Source organism: Lepidochelys olivacea, assembly GCF_965140295.1.
Source record: "Lepidochelys olivacea isolate rLepOli2 genome assembly, chromosome: 2".
In the NCBI taxonomy this organism is placed as follows: domain Eukaryota; kingdom Metazoa; phylum Chordata; order Testudines; family Cheloniidae; genus Lepidochelys; species Lepidochelys olivacea.
In genome coordinates, this window is record NC_140412.1 from 265344889 (window position 1) to 265350888 (window position 6000).

A 6000-nucleotide genomic window follows, 5' to 3' on the forward strand; every position below is an offset into this window, starting at 1 on the left:
TTTTGGAGTGCCAATTATCATATTCCCAGCAAAGATCACATGTTCCCAGCAATGGCAACAATTTCCTACCTCATGGGATAACCTCCCCCCCCCCACCCCAATGTTGGAATTAGAGCACTTAGGCTGTTATCACAATGTGATGGGAAATAATAGAACTATCATTTGTCATTAAAAGGAAAGAAAATCTCTGCTGGCTCTTTTGCAGCCCTGGCTGACAATTCTGAGCTGCAGTTCTCACTGTCAGATAAAGGCCGGATTGTGAGTCACATCAACAACATCAAAGCACAAGCCATCACATCTATTTGTTCTTCGATTTGGAGTCCGTGTGTAATTTATCGCTGCCTCATTGTTGTGGTCAGATTGGAATATCATTTGGAGGCAGATTACAAATCTCTGTGACGTTACAAGAAAGGAAACATTTATATTGCCCCAACGTTTGGAATAATAAATCAAAAACTCAGCAATCCATTAAAACAATGTAGATAGGATCCTGAAGGCAGATTTCTGGACACACTGCAGAGCCCTGCTTTTATTTATATCATAAGGAAATTAACCAGCAGAAGGACAGCAAGTTTGACAGTCTAATGGTATTATGTAAAAGCCCTTCTTGGACAGAAGATAAAGGGCTAGATTCACTGGTTTGGTGCAGCTGCTTTGATATGCTGCATAGCTGGTGGAATCCAGCTGGAAAGCCAGGAGGGATCACCCCATTGAAACAGCAGAGTTTCGCAAAAAGAAAAGGAGTATTTGTGGCACCTTAGAGACTAACAAATTTATTTGAGCATAAGCTTTCGATGAAGTGAGCTGTAGGTTCTCTAAGGTTCCACAAGTACTTCTTTTCTTTTTGTGAATACAGACTAACACGGGCTGCTACTCTGAAACTGAGCAGAGTTTCTGACACTCCTTCTCTTCCCTGCTCCTTTACCCTTGCCTAGGAGTTTGTGGCCAGGACACCATCCTGCTTCTTTGGCCACCCGGGGCTGTTTTCAGACAATCCACTTTAATTTAGTACAGGAGGATCCACCTGTAGCAGGATTAAAAGCCATCTTTCTACCCTCACATCTTCCCCCCTTTCACGCCTCAGCCCTAGCCAAGTGATCTGGCCGCGCACATTCAGTCGTATGGTTTCCAAGGTGGAAATGAAAGCACAGTGCTGACCGTGCCAAAATACGCAACAGGGGCTGTGCCATTCGGAAGGGAAAGGCTTCAGTGTGCGAGACGCCAAAAGGCAAGAGAACAGCCAGGAAAGGAGGCAGTCCCTGGCCATGGTAAAATGGGGAGTTTGGGCCAAGTTGCTGAGTTTTGACGCAGCCTACGCTGCTACTTAATCAAAACCAGCTCTGGGAGGGGAGACCAGTGGGAAGGAAAGAGACTGCTTGCACTTGGAACATCAGTCATTTGTTATAAGCCTCGGCCAGTTTTATGCTCTGCAAGCCAAATTTCTGAGGCCTTAGAAACCGACTCCGGTGGAAATTGCGAGTGCAGTTCTGTGGGACTACCAGGGGCCCCTGTGGTAAAAGGGTGTGTATCTGTGCGTGTGTGTGAGGGCGAAATTTCTCCTTGGACATGCAAAGTGTCGTGGGGAATAAAAGATAATGCATTCAATGCAATAGAAGCTACACCTCTACCCCGATATAACGCGACCCGATATAACACGAATTCGGATATAACGCGGCAAAGCAGGGCTCTGGGGGGCGGGGCTGTGCACTCCGGCAGGGCAGCGTGTCTGGCTCCGACACGCTGCTCTGAACGGCGTGTTAAGGGTGCCGGGCCAGGGCTGAGGGGTTGGATAAGGGGCAGAGGGTCTCGGGGGGTGGTCAGGGGACGGGGAGCGGGGGGGTTGGGTAGGGGGTGGGGTGCTGGGGGTGATTAGGGACGGGGGGTCTCTGGAGGAGGAGGTCAGGGGACAATGAGCAGTGGGGCTTAGATAGGGGGTGGGGTCTTGGGACGGGTGGTTAGGGGAGGGGGGTGTCTCTGGATGGGGTAGTCAGGGGACAAGGAGCGGGACAAGGAGGGGGACAAGGAGCAGGGGGGTGGTACTGCATACACCGTGTTAGTTCTAACAAAAATGATTTGCTGACTATTAATAACGGAAATGCTTGAGGCCAAAGCAAGTTCGATTTAACGCGGTTTTATCGATAACGAGGTAAGATTTTTTGGCTCCCGAGGACTGTGTTATATTGGGGTAGAGGTGAAGCACAACTCTCGTCAGCTCTTGAAGGGCCATGTATCATACCCACCTTGACGCAGGAGTTTAGCACAGTGGAAGTGGATGCCAGAGCGAAAAAAGCGAAGTGGTTTTAGTCCCAGTTTTGGAAAGACTGATTTCCTGGGCCAACAGGTTCCTAATCTTTGCATCAAGATGATGGCTGGCACAGCGCTGGCTTCCTCCTTGCCCAGGGGGGTGCTCAACCCCTGCTCCGCCCCAGGCCCCACCCTCCACTCCACTCCTTACCCCAAGTTCCCACCCAGCCCTTCCTCTTCCTGCCCTCACTCTGCCCCAGGCCCTGCCCCCACTCCATCCCTTCCCACAAGCCCCCACCCCGGCCCCACCTCTCCCTGCCCCTGCTCTGCCTCAGGCCCCGCCCCCACTCCAGCCCTTTCTACAAGCCTCACCCCCATCCCGTCTCTTCTCGCCCAGTTTCATCCCCTCCCCTGAGTGCACCCGTCCCTGCTCCTCCCCTTCCCCCCAGCACCTTCTGCATGCCACAGAACAGGTGATCGCACCCGGTGGGAGGCGCTGGGGGGAGGAGCTGGCTGCCGGTGGGTCTAACACTCATTAGACCTGGTTTCAGCTCCCAGCTCCACCACAGCCTTTCTGTGTGAACTTGGGCTAGTCACTTAGGCCCAGATCCTCAAAGCTACTTAGGTGACTATCTCCCATCGATTGGAAAGGGAAGCAGGTGCCTAAATACCTTTGAAGATCCCTCTTGCTTCAGTTCCCCCATCTGTCCGGAAAAAAAACAGGGAGGATTGTGCTTCCCTAACTCAGGAGGGATGTTGTGAGGTTAAATACCTAAAGATTGTGAGGAGCTCAGGCACCATGGCAAGATAAGACAAAGCATTGACTTCCAGTCACTATGAGAACAATGCTTGGATATAAGGAGGAATTAGTTCCTCAGCCCTTTATCATTCTGGAGTAAGAACATAAGAATGGCCCTGCTGGGTCAGACCAAAGGTCCATCTAGCCCAGTGTCCTGTCTTCCAGCTGTGGCCAGTGCCCGGTGCCCCAGAGGGAATGAACAGAACAGGTCATCATCAAGTGAGTAGACTAATTGAAACCCACGCAGCCAACAGTGTGGGTGTCTTTCAGATTAGAACTTGGAAACTGCTCTATCTGCTTCATGTGGCTGTCACAGCGGTTTTCAAACTTTTTGAGCTGAGTCTCCCCCCACCCCCTTTGAGTTACAATTTTTGGTTGCGTCCCCCCAGACAAAGAGAGGTGAGTTAGGGGTGGAGGTGGTGTTCCCTCCTGAAACCCAGGTATGCCAGCCTGAAGTCCAAACCTCCTGCGGTCGCCACTCACCCCTGAATGTTCCTCCATGCCCTCCTAGCGGGGCACACCCCACAGTTTGAAAACCTCTGGGCTATGAGGTTCAGAATATTCTCAGATTATGGTTAGCATTTGTGTACGCGTATCACTATGCATGCAAATAGCTGCACATACTTTCTTGAGCACTACTGCTTACATGTGTAAGTGACAGGAGTGTTATATGCAAAACCCACCGTATCAGGCATGTAACCTACCCCACTGCCTATTATTGTTATTATTTATTTGTATTATTGTAATGCTTAGGGACCCCAGCCACGGAGCAGGACCCCATTGTGCTAGGCGCTGGACAAACAAAAAGATGGTTCCTGGCGTGAAGAGCTGACAATCGAAGTATAAGCCAAGAGATAAAAACTGCATACAGTCAAATGGGGAAGTACAAGAAAATAATGAGGCAGTATGGGTCAGCATGATAGGCAGCGATCTCAGGACCAGAAGTCTAGCTATTGTCAAGTTTTTTCTAGGCTTCATGGCAAAGGAGCGTTTGAAAGAAGACAATGAAGTAGATTTGTAGATGTCTATGGGGAGCTCCTCCCAAGCATGAGGGAGTAATAATTGGTGCTTGTTTGAAAATGTAACAAGTAGGAGATGGAGGCTGGGACCATGGGCCAATTAGAAGTGAGCGTCGACATCTCGATAGCGAATGAGAGCTTATAGCAAGGGTCGGGATAGGTGAAGAAGGGCCTTGAAAATAAAGAATGTAGCAACCTTCCTGGAACTTGGAGGGAGGAGGACAGGTTGCAGGTGGGAAGAGTTGGAGGAGGCACCAGGAAGCCAGCCTGTGTGTGCACGTGGCTGGATTGCTGGCTGCAGGTACACTACCTTTGTAAATAGTTTCTTAATAAGGAGCCAGTTTAGTTTTAGAAATATGACATCCTCTCCCATTATTATCCAGCATACAGTACACGAAACAAAGACAAGCATCTTCTGGTGGATGCGATCGAGAAGGGGGAGCCAGTGGAAGGATGCAAAGAGAGGGCTGAAATGGTGAAAGCAACAGGCTCGGTGAACGCTGCTCCGTTGTCCTCCTTCAAAGACTGCGTTTGTCCCAAAATATGGATTTAGAAGCCTATGTTGTTGGCAGGGCCAGATTCACTCTCTGTGGGCCCATGGCTATTAGATTTTGTGGGGCCCCTGTATACAAGTCTTGTTCCTAATTTAAAACAAAACGATCACAATTATGGCATCGAGGCTATTAACGCTATACTTAACTTGCCTTTTAATTAACATAAAGCCGTTCTGTGGTTACATTTCAGTCTTAAAACAAGTAGAATATAATTAACTTAATTCAAAATAGCCTACTTCTTACCTCAGAACAGCTGTTATATTAGTTTCTTTCTGGGAGGGAGTTTGGGTGCAGGAGTGGGCTTCAGGCTGGGGCAGAGTGCTGGGGTGCAGGAGAAGGTGAGGGGTGCAGGCTCTGGGAGGGAGTTCGGTGCAGGAGCGGGTTCTGACCTGGGGCAGAGGGTTGGGGTGCAGGAGGGGGTCCGAGGTGCAGGCTCTGGGAGGGAGTTCGGTGCAGGAGCGGGTTCTGACCTGGGGCAGAGGGTTGGGGTGCAGGAGGGGGTCCGAGGTGCAGGCTCTGGGAGGGAGTTCGGTGCAGGAGCGGGTTCTGACCTGGGGCAGAGGGCTGGGGTGCAGGAGAAGGTGAGGGGTGCAGGCTCTGGGAGGGAGTTCGGTGCAGGAGCGGGTTCTGACCTGGGGCAGAGGGCTGGGGTGCAGGAGAAGGTGAGGGGTGCAGACTCTGGGAGTGAGTTCGGTGCAGGAGCGGGTTCTGACCTGGGGCAGAGTGCTGGGGTGCAGGAGAAGGTGAGGGGTGCAGGCTCTGGGAGGGAGTTCGGTGCAGGAGCGGGTTCTGACCTGGGGCAGAGGGTTGGAGTGCAGGAGGGGGTCCGAGGTGCAGGCTCCGGCCCGGAGGCATTTACCACAGGCGGCTCCCAGCTGGTGGCACAGCAGGGCTCAGGCAGGCTGCTTGCATGCCATGGCCTGACGCTGCTCCCGGAAGCAGCTGGCTGCTGGCATGTCTCTGCGCACCCCTGCAGGAAGGGGGAAAGTGCGTCTCCATGCGCTGCCTGCATCCACAAACGCCACCGTCACAGCTCCCATTGGCTGGTTCTTGGCCAATTGGAGCTGTAGGGATGGAGCTGTGGGTGGGCGCAGCGCACAGAGCCGCCTCCCCTCCCCCACCCCACCAGGGGCTGCAGAGACGCGCCAGCAGCCGGCCGCTTCTGGGAGCAGTGTGGGGCCACGGCATGCAGGCAGCCTGCCTGAACCCTGCTGCGCCGCTGGACTTTTAGCATCCTGGAGATCACGATCGACTGGCAGAGGCTCCAGGATTGACCAGTCAATCACAATCGACGGGTTGGTGACCACTGAATTGTGTATAATTATCCATTTATTTTTGCGGGGGCCCCCTTAGCCCTGTGCTGCAGCCCCTAAAGCCCCTGCGT